This window comes from Nansenia antarctica (genome assembly GCF_963989245.1).
Source record: "Nansenia antarctica genome assembly, chromosome: 7".
Classification (NCBI taxonomy): Eukaryota; Metazoa; Chordata; class Actinopteri; order Argentiniformes; family Microstomatidae; genus Nansenia; species Nansenia antarctica.
The window spans coordinates 21,929,323-21,951,864 of NC_137677.1; positions in this window are offsets into that span (position 1 = coordinate 21,929,323).

Genomic DNA, 22,542 nt, shown 5'->3' on the forward strand with positions numbered 1-22,542 from the left:
TGCGTTTTTTCCAACCGATACCGATACCGATGTTTACCCGCTTCTCGTGGCCGATAACCGATATGAGAACAGATATAATTTCATAGTTGATAACCTGTAGTTCATGCACACCTGAAGGTAAGAAAGGCTATGTAGTGAGCAAAGATTGATGATTTAATATTCCATAGTGATCTCACCAAATCTAACTTACATCACTATTGTTAACACATCAAAGAGAACACTTCTGACTCTTCAAATGTTCATTTATTATTTCCTCTAACAAACAAAATCTGTTATAGACAGTGCACATTGCTTTTTTTAGCCAAGCTCTGGCCTCCTTTTATGAAAACAAAAAAGGCTCACCTAAGAGTAATTAGATCAAAAAAGTGTCAAAAATAAAGTGCATCAGTCAATACAAAAATAAATACTTTTATAGAACCAAAAGCCTCTGGCTGCTTAGTCTGCAGATAAACAGAATGACACAAGGCACATAGTAGGCTACACTAGTATGCTTAATAAAGCAACTGAAAAGGGCTATGCTACTTTTAGTGGATGAGGATGAGGTAGGTTGTGATAAAGCCGATCAAACGTTTTGCATAAGAATTACAAATAAATTGCACTGACATGGAAAAACTAAATGTGCATGTTTTCGTAACATCGTTCAGTATGAGTTCATATAGCTTGCTGGTAGCTTTATAATAACGTTCAATTGTCCCATTTTTCCAGACAACGGTCTCGTCTGACAGGTTTAGCGACGGTAGCTATCTGGCTAGTGGCTGCGTTCGTAATTTCGCTCTAGAAGTCTGATCAGCACTCTTGGAATGCCTCTCGTCCAATCAGATTACTTGGTCCCTTTATGACGTTGAACCCATTGTGCGCTCCGGCGGTCTCAGAGTGAATTTACGAACGCAGCCTATATCAAACGTTATGAACGCCGGGAATGAAGACAGTGCTAACGATGCTAACGTGTCGGCTAGTTTGCTGGCGTCATGGTGATAGCATCATGAGCGCGACAACCATAACCGGAAATATTTCCGGCTTCATATTATCGTCTCTATATCGGCTAAAATGTATAAAACCGATAAATATTTAACTCATTGACTGCCAAAGACGCCAATTGGCGTCTTATAGAATAGTAACGTTGACTGCCAAATGGCGTCTTTGGGGTTTGTTTTTTTTCCCGCGGGGATCGCGTTATTGACATGTTCTACACCTAGTGTGTGAATTTCAGACTTGGGTGTAATGTATTTCGGTCCCAGATGGGGGCAGTAGTTCGATTTAGCTCAGCTCTAAAAGCCTGGAGAAGGAAGTGGCTTGCTGTGGGTTGTAGTAATGGCGAAACGGATCAGGGTATGTGCCAAACGCGGCGCGGAGCATTGCGGCGCGGAGCATTGCGGAGCATCGCGGACATCGCGCGACTCTTCAAACAGTTCAGAGTCGGACGATACAGAAAAAGTGCAGAAAAAAAAAATAAAGTTCTGCAGAAAAAGCTCGTTTTCTCTGTTTATTGGTCAAAATCAGGTGTTTTTGCTGAAACCACCCTATGTTCTACGGCCGATTTCTAAACACTCAAAGAGGCTAGAAACAAACTTTCTTTTTCTGATGAAAGAAGAGAGTCTAAAGTTTTGGTAGATATGTTCAATGTTTATGTAGTCCGAAAAGTCAATATTTGGTGGGTCTTCAAAGTTCAGCGAAAATGCCCCAAAAGTCTGGCAGTGTGGAGCTCTCCGCTCTGAACATGGCTGGCAGTCAAAGAGTTTAATAACATTAATTTCCCAATATCGGGCCGATAATTATCGGTGCCGATAATATCGTGCATCCCTATGCAATATGACAACCCTTGTGTACATAAGGTTCAGATATAGGAAAAGTTAGGATATTTATAGCATAGCATAGAGTACAGCACAGTGTTTTATTGTATAGTATCAGTGTTTCCTCCAGGATTTTTCACATTAGTGGCGGAGCGTTCCTCTTTTTATTTTTTTCGCGTGCACGCGCATAAAACGCGCCCTGGCGCTCAAAACAAAGACGTAATTTCACCAAAAACTAGAGGGTGGCAACAATTATAATGTCTTAAATAGCGGTTAAGTCATTAAAGCCGAGCAGGTGATTGTATATAGAAGGTGATCAAATACCAATATATCCTACAGCTGCAGCGGAACATGCGGAACGCGCATTACACACACACACAGAAAGATCAATACGAAGTAGGCCAGTGGTGTAGTCTAGGTCAGAGGTTCCCAAAGTGGGTGCCGCGGCACCCTGGGGTGCCGCAGCACCTGTCCGGGGGTGCCGCCAAATCTGCTCGTAAAAAAAAAAAAAATTATATAAAATTATAATAATAATACATTAATAAACGTTTGTTTATTACTTGTGCAATGGAGTTCATAAGCAAATAAAAGATATATTTCTCAGATTTGAAAGATATTAATTTACTAACTAGGCCTACTAGTTACTAACTAACTACTCCTCACTGAAGTCTTGGACCAAGCGGTGAAAATGGTTAATTATGTCAAATCACGCCCGCTGAAGTCACGGCCGTTCAGCACAATGAGATGGGGTCCGAGCATGAGGGGCTCTTATTACACACAGAGGTCCGCTGGCTGTCGCGGGGCAAGGTGTTATCCCGTGTCTATGAGCTCCGAGATGAACTGATCACTTTTGTCAGTGAGCACGACTTGCCATACAAAGAACAATTGGAAGATGAATCGTGGTGGATTAAGCTTGCTTATCTGGCAGATATTTTTAGCCACCTTAATGACCTCAACATATGCTGGAGGAGAGATTTGAGTCCTATTTCCCTCCAATGAACGAATACTTCGACTGGCTCCGGGATCCGTTCAACCCCCTCTCTCTCATCAGCATCAGCCGCTAGTTTGAGCAGCAAAGCTCCAGATGAACTGGCAGAGCTCATTATGGACCGCACACTGAAGCTCAAACATGGTGAGCTAGGTTTGGATAGGTTTTGGCTGTTGTGGGACATGAATATCCATCTCTCTCAGAGAGCGCCATCAATGTGCTTTTACCCTTCCCAACCTCCTACTTGTGCGAGCTGGCTTTTTCTTCTCGTCAAGAACAAGACACGCACGCATCTGTCAGTGGAACAGGACCTGCGTGTCGCGCTGTCCACTATCTCTCCCCGCATAAAGAGACTCTGCTCCCAAAAGCAGGCGTATGTGTCCCACTAATGCGCACAACATATTTCTTTGCTTTGTTTCTCTCAATTTTTACAATTCTGTCATGATTATTATTGTTAAATTATTATAGTTGTGAGTTACCCGTTTGGTTCAGATGTGAAATAATAATCTCAGAATGAGCATTGAAATGAGAATTACATTTTAAGGCATTATTTTAAGCCCCCCAAAAAAGCATTGTTCCATTGATTGATTATACAGGCCTTTGATATTTTATTTGTGTGAAGAATTCCCTCTGAGTCTCCTCCCATATTGTACAATCCTTGAGGGCCACAATTTTATTTAATTTAGCGATAGTTTGACTGACCTATGCATTCTTGCCCATCCATTACAGTTCATTTATGACTTTTATTATCTTGTTAAAATTCATTGGGGCAATACTTATGTATTATATATAAACACACATTTTCAAACCAATTCATCGTGTATTGTTTTTAGTTTAAGCTCCGAGGCATTTTTAAAATCTTCGTAGAGTTGGGGTGCCTTGGAGAAGGGGGAAAGCTTCAGGGGTGCCTTGGTTAAAAAAAGTTTGGGAACCTCTGGTCTAGGTGATACGCAGGACTACGCCGTATACCCACTAGGAAAGGCCAAGGATTTGCGTATACCCACTTAAAAATGTGCGAGGATACGTAACGGCGTTTTGTGACAGAACTTTCACTTTCATTCATAAACTTCACCCCGTCTGTGTTACGAAGCACTTGACTTTTGGACCATTGGGACTGACTATAGCGTCATATACCATCAACGGGGGGAAATGCGACATGAAATATGACAAAATGCAGCACTATCATGCACAGATCAGCCTTATACAGGGATTAAAGTTCTCCGTCGCTACGACGGATTTCCGTCAATTTTTCCCAAGTCGCGACGGATTTCCGTCAATTGGCTACCTGGTGTAATATGATTTGTAGAGGCATACAGTCTCTTATGATATCGGTCAACAGCGGAGCTAGGGTGGGGGCGAGGGGGGCGGCCCACCATTGACGAGGGGGTTCTTGACGGCCAAGTGCCACAACCGCAGGGCCCTGTTCACCTGGCTGTTTGTATTGTCGATTCCGCCCGTAAGTACCACCTCAGCAGGGCCCCCCGTCACTCTGAGGAGAGAAGATTTTACGGTCGCGCTGATATTTAAAACACCTAGCCTGTCTGTTGTAGGCCTATTTCTTTCCCTCGCTGTCTTTTTGTAAAATAAAATAAAAGAGTCAAGATGAGCGTTTGAATTCAGAAGAGGTGATGATCATTAACGTACCAAATGCAATGGCAATGTAAAAAAAAAAGTCAATCTTTCAGACTCGGGGAGATGATTGGCTGTCAATCTCACTCTGATATTGTTTACTGTACGTGCGACCTGTGCGTCATTTGATTTGAGAGAACGTGATTTACGTGACCTTCAGAGTGTAACATTGCAATTACCTAAAATACCCGAGAAATAACAGCGGAAGAACTTGGTGGCCTCATGTGTTGTACTGAAGAAGACCTCACGGTCGAAACGTCTTTTTTACTTGCTGCTTGATAAATAAAAATTGGAGCAACGAAAAGTGAGTGCGGGCTACCTTTTTGTATCAATATTACTGCACTGTCAGTTTTAGCTCAGCACCGAAGACAGGAGGATGTGCGTTATTTTTTCTTTAAAAACTCATGTGTTCCACTCACAAACTTCTTCTCAACGCAACCCTCCACACCTGGCCAGTTTCCCACTAGCCGTAACGTTAGCGAAGTAAGTGGGTCTTCGGGTCGGACTCAGGAGGATGAACAGCATAGGCCTACAGCTGGCTCCGTTCATGTGCTGTGGAAAGCAACCACCGCGACGATGATGATAGTGATACTAGTGATGAGGATAATATAAACGAAGACAGTGACAACACGGGTGAAGGTCTAGTTAGTGATACTGGAAATGCTGCTGACAGTGCTAGCCCCACTACTCGCCAAGCAAGTGAAGAGGACGCAGCTAACGTTATGCAGGAAAGCAATGATGGAAGTGAAAATGATGATCCGTAAGTTGAGTTGTTTCATATTCATTAATTTGTAAATCTGTCTATCAAAATCTGTCGACCGCCGTGTCTCCTTAATTTGTGTTGGTATAGTCAGTCACACATTGCTTGCACTTCTAGTTTGTTGTGTGTGGCTTGATTATGTGGCTTGATTGTGTACTAGGCTATGGCTGTGTATGAGAATCCAACAATCACATGTTAAATTGGTAAAATCCATCCAGGAGTTGTTTCGTTTAGTATCAGCAGTTCGGTCTTTACCGATAAATGCATGGCTCTGACCATGGTACTGAAATAGGCTACAATAATTATTATTATTATTAATATTATTATTAGGCTATTATAGCCTTCTAACGAAAACACAAAGTTCAAGTAGGATATCCTATAATTCTAATTTAAATTAACCCCGTAGGCTACGGATTTAGAAAATGTAATTGGATACTGTGGTGGGTTGACATAATTCACCCACGGAACTATGGGTTGGGGATCTCGGCACTACATACACACCTATATGATGCACCCCCGCGGTAATCTGCGATCGGTCAGCTAGAAGCATGGACGCGCTCATACTAAAAGAAGGCTCCAATGTATCGGACATTGATCAAAGCGTGAGAAATAAATGGAGATGGGCTTGGCTCTACGAAACGGGGTATGATAACAAGCCTTTTAGTTCATGGTGCAAAAAAATAAAAGAGCCAGGTGTGTGTTTTTGCACCATATGCCACAGGAAATTACAGTATGGCAGTAATGGGAAAAAGGTGCTAGCTCGCCATCAATCAGAAGCTAGCCACAAGACTCGCGTTCGCGCTCTCCAGCACACAGCCTCCCTGCCTGGCGCGACAACCACAACAACGGAGGTAAAGGTATCTATGACCGACCGTGTGTGCAATCATAAAGTGCGCATATGTTCATTCATAGCAGAGCATGACCTGTCTTTCACGATCTCGCAACCACTAGTTGACCTCATCCTATCGGTTGCCGATAACCAGAGTGCACTTTCAAGATTGTCCATGTCCAATGCCCACGCCTCTTACATGTCCACACACGGCATTGCTGCTCATCAGAAAAACGAATTGTCAACTAGACTGAAAACAAAGATGTTTTCTTTAAATGCAGATGAGGCAACAGATGGTAACATGGACAGGATCCTTAATGTTCTTGTAAGGTACTTCGATGAGGATATGGGGAAAGTGTTGACCCAGCATCTGACCTCAAGGATAGTTAACATCGCAGATGCCTCAACCCTCACACACACACTGACAGATATCCTCCAGTCATACAACCTGAACTGGAATCAGGTTGTTGCTATACTGCTGGATAACTGCAATGTGATGAGAGGGAAAAGGTCTGGAGTGGAGACACAAATCCGAAAAGAAAATCCATCACTCCTGGACATCAGCGGAGACACGGTTCACATGGTCTCAAATGCAACCAAGGCCCTTTTGAAGCCTTTCCAGGGATTTGTGGATGAATTTTGCTCTGATGTCTACTATGATGTAGAAAAATTCCCCAAACAGAAGGAGCTTTTTGGCGAGTTTCAGTCCTTGCTCCATTTGGAGAAGAAGAGCTTGATCCGTCCCATCAGCAGCAGGTTCCTCCAAATGCTGGATGTGTGCAACAGAATACGGGAGCTTATGGATCCATTGATTGTGCACTTCTACAGCTTCCTGTCTCCTCAAGATCAGCACAATAACAGGTACAATAGCATTAGCATTCTCTTTTTATGTCTGTTTTCTCTGTACTAGCAGGCCCAATTTGCAAAATCTAATTAAATAAATCAGAGCAAATATAGCATTCCTGTTCCCCCAACTGTATAATTATATGCTTTTTGTGATGCAGATGGCTCCTGAACCAGGTTCTTGATCAGCATGCAGTTACATCTGATGAGAAGGCAAGGATCACGGTTCTGCAACTGCAAATGGCAAAATCTGCAGGGACCGGAACTGATGTCAACCAAAACCGGAAGACACGCATCTGTATGCTTTTCTCAGAGTTCAACAAGCTCACAGCCTTGATTGATTTATACAGAGGTATGTTCTCGGGCTGGGTGATATTGAAAAAAACTGACATTGCAATATTCTTTTTCACTGCAATATATAGGCCTATTGTGATACATAAAAGAAAACTGGCATGCAGGCACGTGTTACAGATTTACTTATCTAACTTAAGATCAGTAAATCTGATTGGCTGACCTGGCATGTAGGAGCAGCCCTTATTGTGCAGCCCTAGCTCAGTCACTTTTGAAGTGGAAAGAAATGTACAGAGATGTCTTATCGATTTATTTATTGTTGCATATTTTTCCTGTAATGGAATCTGAGTATGTTACATTACTATGTTTGTGATCAGGAAAGAATAGTAAAACATATTCAGCGACTTTTCTAATCAGGCTTAATTGTGATTTTCAGGTGTACTTCCAACTTTCCAGGTGTTCCTGAAAAAGTTGCAGCATGAAAAGCCCATGCTCCACGCACTGCATGCCGAAATGATGCTACTGGTCCGGGAACTTCTTTCCAAGTTCATGAAGCCTGTTCATATCCCCCTGAGTGTGAAGGGCTTGTTGAAGCTTGATGTTCAGAAGAGAGACCTGCAGTACCCTGACCAAAGGTTGTCTGTGGGGAGATTCAGCTTCTCTACCTTAAACAAGGCTAGAGTGGAGAAAAGGCCCTGGGTGCAGAACGTCCACAGCTCTCTCAGAGAAGGCTACATCAATGCAGCAACATACCTCCTGAAAAACCTTCCCCTCAACAACCACATCATCACCTCTTTGTCTGTGCTGACACCATCATTGATTCTCCACGAATCGGTCCAAGGGGCATTCAACACCTTAGCCAAGGCCTTGCCAAATGCAGTGAAATCTGAGGAGCTTGGTAAACTGAATGAAGAGGTGCGAGCCTACCAGATTGACGCAGATTTAGGAGAACAGGCCAAACACTTTGAGGAGAATACCGAACGAATCGATGTTGACTGGTGGAGTAGGATCTTGGCCAAGAAGACGCCAGAGGGAGGGATGAGATTCCCCATCTTAGGGAAGTTGGTAAAGGCCCTTCTGTCATTGTTCACTGGCCCTCTTGTCGAAGGATCATTTAACATCATGGATGACATCATAGAAAAAGACAGGTTCAGGCTGAACATTGAGACATATGAAGGCTTAGCCATTATCAAGTCCCACATGAAGGCAACAGGGAAACCGGCCTCCAAAATGGAAATCAGCCCTGCACTGAGGAGCTTGTGCCTGTCTTCTTATGAGAGATACCAAAGTCATCTGAAGAAGAAGAAGGAGGACATTGACAAGCAAAAGGAAAGGAAACTGATGGAAGCTGTGAAAGTCCTCTCAGCAGTTAGGGTAAGAAAAGTAACAGAAAAGTTAAAGAAAGGTTCCACCTCTTCTGCTCCTGCAAGAGCCTCCTCCTCCACTCTTGGAGTCACAGCCATTTCACCTGTTAGAGCCTCCACCTCCTCCTCCTCCTCCTCCACTCCTGGTGTCGGAGCCACTTCATCTACTACAGCCTCCTCCTGCTCCTCCTCCTCCTCCACTCCTGGAGTAAGAGCCACTGCACCTGCTACAGCCTCAAAATCCTCCTCCTCCACTCCTGGAGTCAGAGCTACTGCATCTACTACAGCCTCAAAATCCTCCTCCTCCACTCCTGGAGTCAGAGCTACTGCATCTACTACAGCCTCAAAATCCTCCTCCTCCACTCCTGGAGTCAGAGCTACTGCATCTACTACAGCCTCAAAATCCTCCTCCTCCACTCCTGGAGTCAGAGCTACTGCATCTACTACAGCCTCAAAATACTCCTTCTCCATCCCTGGAGTCAGAGCCACTGCATCATATTCTAGAGCCTCCTCCTCCTCCTCCTCCACTCCTGGAGTCAAAGCCACTTCACCTGCTACAGCCTCAAAATCCTCCTCCTACACTCCTGGAGTCAGAGCCACTTCATCTAGAGCCTCCTCCTCCTCCTCCCCCTCCTCCACTCCTGGAGTCAGAGCCACTTCATCATCTAGAGCCTCCTCCTCCTCCCCCTCCTCCACTCCTGGAGTCAAAGCTGGTCCCACAGAAGAAACCCTGAAACGGACATCAGGTGTAGCCAAGCTTCAGGCATATCACTTCACTGCCAAAAAGCAGAAAAAGTGAAAAGCACTATAAGCCTCCTAAATTTCGTTGTTTGGTACCTGTACTGTAGCAATGACAAATAAAGTATATCTATCTATCTAGTAAGTATTACACTTATTATTATTTAATGCTGTTTTGGTCTTTTTCAGTGATCGCTCACTTCAAAACAAAAACTGTGTTTGTTTGGTGTTATACTAGACAGCTGCCATCTCAAGGTGGGTCTTACTATTAACCTGAAAAAAATGTCAGTATGCATACAGTAGCATTGCATAGTCTTAACATCATATGTTTCTTTTACCTGCACAGAAACTGGCTGATTGCAGACACCAAAGACTAGAGGAACCTCTGGATGCAGAAGATGTGTGGATTAAGTGCAATACAAGACCCATTCAGTTCATGTGTTTTTTTGTGTTTTTAGTTCCTTGTTCAAGTTGTAAGCTTGCTTCGGTTGGCACAATGTAAATAAAAAACTTGCACTGAAAAGTTCTGTAGATGGTTGATTATTTGTATGTCAGAGTCAACCCTTGCAATAAGTTTCAATTTTATTTCATGAATTGAAAACAGCATTGATATCACATAAAAGCACACTGGCAATAGAAAAGCTGTTCAAAAGAATCTTCTTCCCTGAAAACGCTAACGTTATAAAATACAAACATATAGTGGAGGTTAAAATGAGAATATGACTTGGCTTGAACACATTTTCAGTCAGGAGATTTTTTTTTGCTTTAATCCCTGGCCTTATAATATATAACGTTAGACAGGGAGCGCAGATGTATTTTTATGAACGATATGAGGCTGGGAGGGAAAAATCACAGTATACCCACTAGAACAAACTAGACTACACCACTGAAGTAGGCCTATGAGAGTACACGCACAAAACCGGCTAACGTTACTCATTAACTGTTTACACAAGTAAAATCACAGTGTGACAGTCAGATGGAGCATTCGGTAAACAATAGGGCTGGGTATCGCCACTGATTTCCCAAAACGATTCGATTTCGATTCGATTCGATTCGATTCCGATTCGATTTAGTTACAATATCAATTTTCCTTGAATATGAAGAGATTCTCAGAACTAATGCTATAAATGGTTCAAGGAACCCTATAACATGTAGCATTGTTAAACATATCAATGTTTACATTAAGAATTGACTCCAAAGCAGTTACATGAATGTACTTCTTATTGGAACATAAATGAACATCATTGACCAACATTTTGCTAAATCAGACACGACAAAAAGTGCTTTTTAACGTGCTTTACTGCAGCCAGTGTAAATAAAGGGGCTACAAACATAGCCTATCGGTAAACAAGACATCACATATCCCTCAGGACAGTCTCAAATAGCTTATTTGCATAATATATATATATATACAAAATAAAAATGTGCAAAACTCAAACGAAAATAGTGCAATAGATGAGGGTATTTTGGGGAACAAAAAAACACATTGTAAACCATAATGTCCATGAAACTAAAGCCCTTCATTACTGCTTTCTCACTTTTTGGAGATTGGAAGATTTTATTCAGGAATAAACATAATTGGAAAATCAATGATTATTAAAATACTGTAGTATACAGTAACAATAAGTTAGTGGAAACACCACAAATCTACGGAACCACTTATTGAGGCATCACCCTGATGTGAAACATGGAAAAGAGGATCCAAAACAAGCCTCGCTGATAAAGTGGCAAGTGATTGTCAGGTACGAGTCCACTGCTCTGGATGTCCAGCTGTCACACGTTATGGCAACTCTCTCTGCTGGCTGTCAGGGTGATGCCTCAATAAGTGGTTCCGTAGATTTGTGGTGTTTCCACTAAATGTAACCTCCACTGCGCACAGCTTGCATATGGCTTTGCTTTTGTCCTGCTCATCTCTATCGTCATAATTTTTACATCCAAAATGCACCCAGACATCTGCCTTTAAGCCTGGTCGTTGCGTGAGATATGATAAATTATTGTAGCGCGAGATCTGGCCACGAGATCTCGTTGCGGGTTGAAGCTGCAAGCAAAAAAAAAAAAAAAAAGATCGATCTCGGGATTTATGAATCGATAATCGCTCATTCAATAGATCGATTCAGAACCGGGAAATCGATTTTTTGAACCCAGCCCTAGTAAACAACAACAGCAAGGTAATGCTATCAGTTGAGTTAAAGAAAAACAACTCTTACCTTTGAGGACACCAACATGAGCCCTGCTTACCCGTACCTCCGCCGTTCTGTTCGTGGTGATTTTAGAGGCAATAGATTATTTTTGCCCCGCGCATATTGCTATGAATAGTTCGAAGCTAGGTGCTTGCACGTTAGGTGCGAGAATGCTCGGTTAACCCATTAGCGGGAACATTATTTGTTTCACAAAATAGGCTGATTTAATTAACCATGAACATCAGAGACATACATTACGAATGTTCATTTAAAATATTCTATACTGAGCACTGGTATAAGAACATGAACCAGAGAACAGCAGTGTTATGTACGACAGTATGTCATTGCAGCACTTTGTTGCACTTTACGACGTCACGTTCTGTACGTCCGTTAGAGCTTTACAACGGTGTGTGTGTGTTGTCAGAATGAATGGCACTTGACAGTAAACGGAGCTCAGTTTGTATACCTGTGTGGATCTACATTTATTAGCATAACACAAACATAATAAGCAGTAAATGCAATAACCCACAGTCGTCACTGATGTTGCATTTTCGATTAGGATACGGGATTAAAGGCACCGGCGTGTGTCCCGCTAAATTCGGACCAATCACAAAACTGTTTTGAAAGCGCGTCGCCTCGCGCCGCGCGCCTGTTCAGAGCGATTCAGTCTCGATTGCAGTGCAAACACAAACGACGAGGTTAATTGCAACATTGTAACATATTGTAAATAACTACCTCTAAATCGTAACGAAATGTTGGTCTGGAAGTGGCCTAAATCTAGCTTCAATCTGCTTTTTTTCTGTTCTCCGGTCATAATAACTCGCTGCCTTTCTGCGCAGCCTGAATCAAAGTGGACTGTCTGAATCAATTAGTGGCAGAGGACATTCATTGGTGGCGGCCCGCCACCAATAAATGCATATAGAGGAAACACTGAGTATAGTAGTATAGTAGATAGTGTACATAGCCTTTATTTATGTAAACCAGCTCTTTTCCCTTTTTTATTTTACCCGTGGCCCTCTTGCAGGGTTGCCACGCTACCTGGAAAACAGGGAAAACATGGAAATTATTGAGCCCTGTTCCATACCTGGAAAAGGCATGGAAACTGAGCAAAATTGAAAATTAACATGGAAATCTTGTGTTGTCCTGGAAAATTTGATAGGCTTTCTAAAACATTTAATAATCTAAGTTTATTCTCAAATGTAAGTAATTGGCTTGGAACTGTCTGTGGCTGTTCTAAATGTGGCTTTATCAATGTTGGTTGGCAAGCACATTGATGTGCTAGCTAGCGCTTGGAATGTGTTGCTAACGGTAACGGCCTATAGCGCTAATACTTCCTGATATCCGCGAGTGGGGGGCGCAAGTTAAAACGGTCACATCTCAGCGTAGGAACGTTGGATTTACTCAGGAAGTGGTAGAAGTTTGACTGGCGGTCAATGCAAATGTGTGATCTTTGCTACTTTAATAGATGATGCATTTGCCAAGTGATCAGTATTTAGCCTGTATGGTATATATAGTATATGTATGTGGATATATATATATATTTATATGAAGATGTTATAGCTAGCTAGCTATGATTTATTATCAAAATAATGAACAGCAAGCTAGATCCAAAACTAGGGCCGGTGGAGGAGGGCAAGTGTCACATTGGACAGACTACCAAAACAGAAAAATAAAGTATCTTAACTACAGCAAGTGATAGATGTCAGAAATACATTATCTGGAGATTCAATAAGGTAGTTGTATATGTCAGGATATGGGTTAGGGTTATATGACATCTCAGGCCGTCGGGTCGTTAAGCCACATAGATGGAGGCAGACTGAAAGGACACACATCAAAATTATTTCATGATTTTTAAAATATATAACGACGTAGATCATTGATCGGCAACGACACTATATCATTGTTTGCCTGACTGGCCATCGGATTTGGGCTCCTAATAGCTACAAATCAATACTGTTTTCTTATTTTAACGTATAAAAGTAGCAAAGACCATAAATTTGCATTGACCGCAAGTCAAACTTCTAACAATTCTACCACCCAAAAGGGGGCGTGATCGTTCTGATGACAGGGAGATGACGTATGACTGCTCTGATGAATTGGAATCACCACCATCACCTATACGTTTTAGGGAACCAAGTTTTTCAGCCCAGTGGTGTTCTAGGCTGGAAATTAGTTCTAGTTTAATACATCTACACTGAGCTATCAAAACACTGGTTAGACAGCTAACTATCTCTAAGCATTTAAGAGCTGATCGCACATCTAGACGGCACATCTTTTAAATCAAGTAAGTAGTCAGGTGTCCTCCTGGGGTGGGGGTGGGCCGGTGTGGTGGACGGGCAGGGGCGGAAAGTTTTAACCGTCTAGATATCATCACAAAACATGGTACCTGGAAAATCAAGAGGTGGTATGGAAAATTATTTCAAGGCAAGCGTGGCAACCCTGTCTTGTCTTTAGTCTTTTTCCAAGCACCAGGGGAGCCCCCCCTCCTAAATTTCGTTGTATGGTACCTGTACTGTATTAATGACAATAAAGACCATTCATTCATTCATTCATTGCCATAGGATAGACGTCAGCTATTCCCGCGAGACCAGGAAACGGGATTTGAAATGGCGGGACGTGAAACTAAAATGGTGGATCAATAAACGCACACAGTGCTGAGACTGAAGACAACACGAGTCATTTATTAAGTTTATAACTAGAGATGCTCCGATCTGATCGGCGCCGATCGATATCGGCCGATATGGCCTTGATCGGTTTTGATCGGAGTTCTCAAAACGGCCGATCAAACACGGCCGATCAGTTTACATAGAGAAATGGCGTCGCCAGTCTGGCAATATTACACAGTGTCGGAAAGAGACAACAAATATGCAGTTTGTAATGTCTGCTCAAAAGAAATTCCTCGCGGAGGAACGCACGCAAGGTCTTTCAATACCACGAATATTAGGGATGTCCCGATCCCACTTTTTCACTACCGATACCGATACCTGGGCTTCGGGTATCGGCGATACCGATACCGATCCGATATTTGTATACATTTTTTTGACCCCTGAATAATAACAAATACCTCCCCAGTATATAGTCCACACCAACAACAGTTAAATTAAAGACTGCCAGCCTTTATTAAAGCAACAAATGCGACGTGTTGTGGATTGGAACTACGGATCATAAGCTTTCAAATGATGTGTCATACATTGAAATCTGAAAAAATATGAAGTTAGAGTCATTTGAATGTTGTTAGACGTCAGGCACATATAGGGTTAACCTCTTTGTAATGAAACCGGAAGCACACAGCGCTATGCGCATTTTAAGCGCATATAGGACTCGCGTGAAGCATTTCTGCGACTCGCGTGAAGCATTTCTGTGACACGCGTTTCTGTTCACTGTTTTCATTCCCTCATCGCTTATACACATACGTTTGACTGCGCATGACAGTAGGATCGGATCGGAGCCTTTTTTTTCTGGTGCGATCCCCGATCCAGCATTCAGGACCAATATCGGGTCGATATCCGATATCAGTATCGGATCGGGACATCCCTAACATACGGCATTTGCTGCGTTCGTCGATTCGCTCAGAGAGCGCCGAAGCGCACACTGGGCTCGACGTCATAAAGGGACCGAGTGCTTTGATTGGACGAGAGACGTTCCACTAGTGCTGGTCAGAGTTCCAGCGCGACTTCACGAGCGTAGTGTAGGTAGTGTTCAGCGACGTCATGTGACCCCGCGAGCAGGAAGTCACTAAGCTAGGCTAAGGCCCATAGCAACAACTATTAGCGCGTGAGTTTTAGGTCTTCCTCTGTGCACCTTGCACAAGTGTAGATAGCGAGCGACTTTTCAGCATAGCAGGACATCTTTTAGATGATAAGAGGAACAGGCTGAGTGCCAAAAACGCTGAGATGCTTGTATTTCTCAAGGCTAATCTGCCAGTGATGCTGCTTAATCAGAAGTAAGGTTTGAGTCTGAAATCTCCTTAGGTGCAATGTTTTGTTTTTTTGTTTTATTGATTATTGCTGACTTGCTGTCTTATCTCCTCCTAAATATGACTTGAAACTGACTGACTTGAAACAGTATTTTATATTTGGCTATAGCCTGTTTATGTTGCAGTTTAGTTTGGGTATGTTTATTGTTCCTCAGGAAAGCTAGAGCTCCAAGTTCTCTAAGAGCCCCTAGTTCCTCTCATTCGAGTGGAATGTTGCACATTTGATGTGACAGTGTACATTTTATTTATTATGATTTTTATTTTCACATTTTATTTGTTTTTCCTGAAGTAAGCTACAGGTGGTTGTGAATTCAATAAAACAGATGATCGTCAATTCATGATCCTTTCTCATCTCCTAATTTCATTTGAATACTTAATATACAATGTCAATGGTGTTAAGAATAATTAAAAACATAAATAATGCTACACAATAAATAGAATGCTTCAATTGCCATTTTCGACGCTGTGATCGGTGATCGGTGATATCGGATCGGCAGATCACTGTATCCAGTGATCGGCACCAAAAACCCTGATCGGAGCATCTCTATTTATAACTGTGCTAGAGGGCAAACATTACAACATGTTCACTTATTACACAAAGACTGGGAAAGCGACACTAGCTTGAACAACAACGGAGGCGCCGACCTGACGGTAGGAGTTGGAGTAATTGATGAATGAAGCAGAGAGCTGCTAGATACAATGGTCAGTACAGAGCTGCAGCCGCTCATAGGTGGAGCTGCGTTAGTGATACAAGATCATTATTACATACTTATTCATTACAATCAAATACAATCATGTTCATAGATGTGGCTTTGTTTGGCTAGTTAACCAGCCAACTCTGTAACATTACCCTAGTGAATTACTCATGACATGACGTAGGCCTACTAGTTCCCTCTCGTCCGCATTTCAGACAGCAAATGTTACCAGCCCTTTATAAACAAGCACAAACACTTTCCACCACTTATCCATGGCACTTTTTGTTCAGTAAAAGATTGCATTTCATGTTCGAAAGGCGCTATGTAAATAAAGCTTTACTTACTTACTTACTTACTTGATCAGCCTAGTTGCTGTGTTGTCAAGACAGAAAAAGCTAAACTTTTGGTTTTCCCTTGAAAAAGAGGGGGCCACATATTAAAGAGCTGTAATAAGACCCTTCCTCCAATCTGGATAGGAATACCCTCAAATTAAAGAGGGTATTTGTGTGGTGGCCTGGGAAAACCCGTCGGATGTCGCTGGCGTTCGTTTGTGGCAAAGAGCAAAAATAGATGGAAATCGCGATTTTGGCGATTTTGATATTATGTGGTATTCTAGTACTTTGAACTCCATACTACATTATGGTGAATAAACATTTTAAGAAAACAAAAGAGAAAGTACTTATTTTTATGTTTTTGTGGTGGGTAGTTTGCTAGCAAAACAACGTCACGTTGAACGTGTCTCATTCTCAGTTAAGCAACGCACGCACACATGAGCGAAAGGAGAGACGATACTTCCACCTGTGTTATTGCCAGTTTACTGATGCTCACAATAAGCATAAAGTAATAAAATCTTAACTAGAAGACACACAAATGGATCTGTCCCTCGCATACCGACGAGGCGAGCAGACTAACACCGCATCACAAGCAGACAAACGAGACCGGCCGATCTGCATAGGCTCCTCCCCCGACCCGGAGGAGAAAGGGGTAGTAATGACCTTTCACTTTTTTTTACATGATACATTAAAATGCTCATAACTTTTTAAAATAAAGGGCTATCTCAGTCATTCAACCAGTTATGAATAGCAGAGAACTTCTAATTTATGGAAATATAAAAAAATGAAAATGTCAAAATGCCACCATGTGAAGGGTTTTCCCAGGCCACCACACATTTAGTCTGCACTTTAAGGCCATATTCATTCTATAACTGCAACTTGAATATGTTTTGGTAAACAGCTAAAATAACAACAATTCTGTCAGTGTCCAAAATGCATATATATATATATATATATGTATGGACCTACATATAGCTTGGCTACTGTTTTCCACTTCTGGTAAAAAAAATAACATAAAAGTATGTTTTGATTACATTTCTTCACTTTTGTTTTAATATTTTGATCATCTTTATTCGTAGGATTCCCTGCACTGTGAACTCCCCATCTGGGCAATGATGGATGCTTCTGCTTGTTCTGGTCATGACGACATGCGCCAGTGCTACGTCCAGTGTGGGAAGAAACTAAACATGGAGGATATTGTGAAAATACGGCAGCGAATTAGAAAAGGGGGACAACACCATTGTGGTACAACTGATCAGTAAGTCATACACATGCTGTGAATCCTGTCCACAAGTAGCCTATTGTGTTCACAGGGTTCGACAGTAACGCTTGTCCGGAGCAAGTAAAACATTTGCCGGGTTTGTTTGCGCGAGCCCGATGACGCTGCTGGATCCTGGATATTTTTAACTGTGTGCAGGAAGAACAACAGACAGCATAATAATAATATCTTCACTCCACGATCATCTAGTCTGGTCTGGCGCCTGCGCCGTCTGTTGTTCTTCCTGCACACAGGTAAAAATATCCAGGATCCAGCAGCGTTGTCGGGCTTGCACAAACAAATCTGATGAATTTTTTACGTGCTCCGGGCAAGCGGGCAAGCGGGCAAGCGTTACTGTCGAACCCTGGTTCAATAATTCACCATAGGGTGCCAGGTGTACAGTATGCTAATGGTGGTCATTGAATTGATATGATGAATTATACTGCCAGGTGCATAACTATAATCTTAGCCAAGTCATTGTATTAGCTCAGTACATTTCAGCAGCAGCTAAACAGTTGGTAATTAAAGGGCAGAACTATAAGCACATCTAATAGATGAATGTCATGTATGATAACGCAGCAAGCTTGCTTGAAAGGGAGCTGCCAGTCAAGCGTGCAAAGTCCACGCCCATACAGCCCTCTGTCTGACCAGGAAGTTGAGCCTAACTAGAAGATTATTGTCATTTTTTCTTGGACACAAAATACAATTGGAACCGTTTAATGTCTACTTTCCAGACCCTTTAATTACAAAGAAATGCAATCAGTAATCAGATTATTGCATTTGCAGGACATGTCCTGTCAGTCTAGATGGGCTTTCAGTGAACTGTCATTTGTAATTGAGTCTGCACTGTTTTGCCTCCACTGTTTCTAGATGCAGGTCCTCTTCAGCTCATGTAACCATGTATGAACCAGAGTCCACAGAGTCCCCCGGATCTGGCTGTGGTTCTCCAGCCCTGAAAAGCACACAGTGGGGTCCAGAGATGGTGGCAGTGAAGCTGGAGGAAGAAGATGTAGAGGAGAATGGTGTGATGGTGAAAGAAGAAGTGGAGGAGAAGAGAGTGATGGCGAAAGAAGAGGATGGAGGTGCAGCTGTAATGCAGAAGGGTGTGATGGTGAAAGAAGAAGATGGAGGAGAAGAAATGAGGGAGGAGGGAGTGATGGTGAAACAAGAGGTCGAAGTAGAAGTGGAGATTGAAGACACGGATGGTAAGTCTTTGTTGTATAGTGGTGAGGGTCATTGCACTGCTGTAAAATCAATGCTGCCAGTGGCAAGGCAAGTTTATTTGAATGGCACATTTCATACAACAGGGGCAATTCAAAGTGCTTTACATACATTATTTAAAAATACAGCAAGAGGAGCATAGCAAGAAAATAAAAACGACTGAATAAAAGCAAATATAAGAGGTAAATAGATAAAACATTGAATAAGACAATAGTTCATGGATAAAAGACATTGATAGAAGTGTTTAATCATAACTGCTGCAAAACATGAAGGTTTTTAGCTTAGATTTAAATATGTGTAGGGTTTGTGCCTGTTTGATTTCTTCAGGGAGTTTGTTCCAGGAGCATACAGCAGCTGACCTTAGGGGCCTTAGGGAATATAGGGTGGGAGGAGATCTGATATGAATATAGGGAGGGAGGAGATCTGATATGAATATAGGGAGGGAGGAGATCTGATATGAATATAGGGTGGGAGGACATCTGATATGAATATAGGGTGGGAGGACATCTGATATGAATACAGGGTGGGAGGAGATCTGATATGAATATAGGGAGGGAGGACATCTGATATGAATATAGGGTGGGAGGAGATCTGAAATGTATTTTGGTCCCAGACCATTTTCTGTGAGAGACTGGTAGCCAGTGTAGGGATCTCAGGATTGGTGTAATGTGTTCAAACGTATTCATTTTTGTTAGGACCCTAGCAGTTGCGTTTTGGATGAGCTGCAGCTTACGAACAGCCCCTTTAGATAGGCCTGTTAGTAGGCCATTACAATAATCAAGTCTACTCGAAACAAATGCATGGATGAGTTTTTTTTTTCAAGGTCTTATTTGGACATGAAACCTCTCATTCTTGTTATGTTTTTCAGGTGATAGTAGGCTGATTAGTTATCAAGTTCATGTGGCTGTTGAAGTTTAGAGTCTAGAATAACACTAAGATTTCTGACCTGTTTTTTAGTTTAGAGAGAGAATCAAGTTTTGCACTGACATTCGATCTTTTGTCAGGTTTACCGAATACAATTATCTCTGTTTTGTCCTTAATGAAGAATGGACAGACTCTCACATGTTCATTCTTCCCACGGGCAGTTCAGTTCAAACCCCGTAGGTCTGATATGTTTGGAGACCATGGCGATTATTAAAAGCGGCAATGTAAAGTGTTACGAGACTAAACCCATCTTTTGAGCAGAAACATACACACTCAAATCTGAACCGAGGACAGAGAAAATACACGATACAGAGCCCAATATGATCAATCCACCAGAATTCAAACACATTCATTCACTGCCCAACAACGTGTTAATGAATGTTCCCTTAAAGTTGCTTGCGTTTTGCGTCAACATAAAACACATTTACTGACGGTCAAGGAGTGCATGAGTGGTAGCTGAACCCTTCCTTGAGGGGAAACAAAAATAAGAGTTTTGTGAAAAGATCAAGCAGATAGCGATGTACCTATGTAGGTGTACAGATACCTACATCAGCATCATCAGCCACAAGGGAAACCGAAATATTAACCCAGGACATGCTAGCAAAACAGAAGAGAGAGGGAAACTCAAGCTACACTTTATATTTCGTTTTTAAATTTATTTTTCAAAAATTAAGCACTTTATTTTAAGATGCACATTTTTCAAAAGCTCTGTTATGTATCTTTACATTTAAATGCAGCCCTTATTTTACATGAGAAAAGAACATTTATTAGTACTTATTAATCTCTCCACTTCAAAGTGAAAATCTACAATATTGTTGAAATATTATTGAATTGTACTTTAATATGTATATGTACTATATGTATATATGTTACGGTACATGTGGGAAAACTAGGGTTAGGGTTAGGTGCTACGTCGACTTGGTACATGCTAGCATGTCTAACCCTAACCCTAATCCTAACCCTACCCCTAATCCTAACCCTAACCGTAGCACCCTAGCACCTAACCCTAACCCTAGTTTTCCCACATGTACCGTATTCCCACATGTACCATAACATATATAAACCCCTCAAAAAAAGTTCGAAAATTTTGGTTGATTAATCCTCCCCTTTAATAATACCAATTGGTATTGTATTTTATATCGTTGGAAAGCCTGATTAGTCACCTGTACAACGAGGTACAACTTGTAGGGATCATGCATTCATGGAATGAACAACACAGCTAAACATGTGGGTAGCGGCCCAAACATATTTGCCAAAATCCCCTATATTCTTCTGTTGGTATTCACTCTCGTTTTGAGTTGCTTGGTGGATTGGATGATTGCACTCTCCCACAGTAATAAGGAAAAAACAACACATGTTGGCCATTTTTACACTTTATTAATTTTACACTGTCAGGAACCTGAGTAGCGTGTGGAAGATCCATACGCAGTCACAACAGCTTGGCACCTCCTCCTCATGCTGGTCACCAGCCTGGTCACACTGCTGTGGGACGGCATCCCATTCCTCAACCAGGATTTGCCGCAAGTCAGCCAACATGGTTGCGTTGGTCACTCTGGCACGTACAGCACACCCAAGCTGATCCCACAAGTGTTCAATTGGGTTGAGGTCTGGACTCACGGCAGGCCATTCCACCCTCTCCACTCCCAAATTCTGCAGGTGCTCTGTGATGATCCTGGCTCTGTGGGGGCGAGCGTTGTCATCCTGGAGGATGGAGTTAGGTCCCAGAATCTGGAGATATGGGATCGCCACTGTCAATTAGGTGCCATTCAGGTGCCAGTCATACACCTGCCAGCACTTGAAGCTCAAAACGAGAGTGAATACCAACAGAAGAATATTGCAGGGGATTTTGTCAAAAAATGTTGGCCTGCTACCCACACGTTTAGCGTGTTACTCATTCCACGAATGCATGATCCTTACAAGTTGTACCTCGTTGTAAAGGTGACTAATAAGGCTTTCCAACGATATAAAATACAATACCCATTGGTATTATTAAAGGGGAGGAAGAATCGACTGAAATAACGTTTCCAAACTTTTTTTGAGGAGTTTATATATATGGCACTGAATCATAACGCAATCTAGACATTATAATGTTCCATACCTTTGCTTGAGGACATTTTCTCTAACTGGACCTTGTTGAATTTTTGCTGAATACCCCTGCTATAGTTGTTCGGTGAGAGGGCTATGTATGTCATCTGCATATTTGTGGTAGGCAATTTTGTTCTTTTTTATGATGTGTCCCAATGGAAGCATATAGAGATTGAATAGGAGATGGGATTGACCCTTGGGGAACCCCACATGTCATTTTAATTTGGTCGCACACAAAGTTGCCAATGGAGACATAATAGCTTCTGTCCTGTAGGTAGGATCTAAACCAGTCTAGTAGTACTAAAACAGATTTTTCTGGAGTCAGTGTTCACACGAATGTCATTAAGGACCTTTATTTGGGGTTGAGTGGTTTGGGGAGTTGGGGGCAGGGAGTGAGGGTGGGGGGAGAGAAGGGGGGCTGCACCGTCGCATTAGTGGCTCAACAAGTTGGCTAACGATCTGTCTTGCCCTGGCGACTGAAGAGCGCAGTTCAGCCAGCTGTGATGAGTTTGGAGGGCCCTTTACTGTAGGCTGTCGAGGCTGACGAGACGCGGTTGAAACGCCTCCTAGGATTACGGTGCTAGTTGTCCGTCTTCCATTCCGTTTCAAAGCCTTCTAAATCATCCGAATCAGTTATAA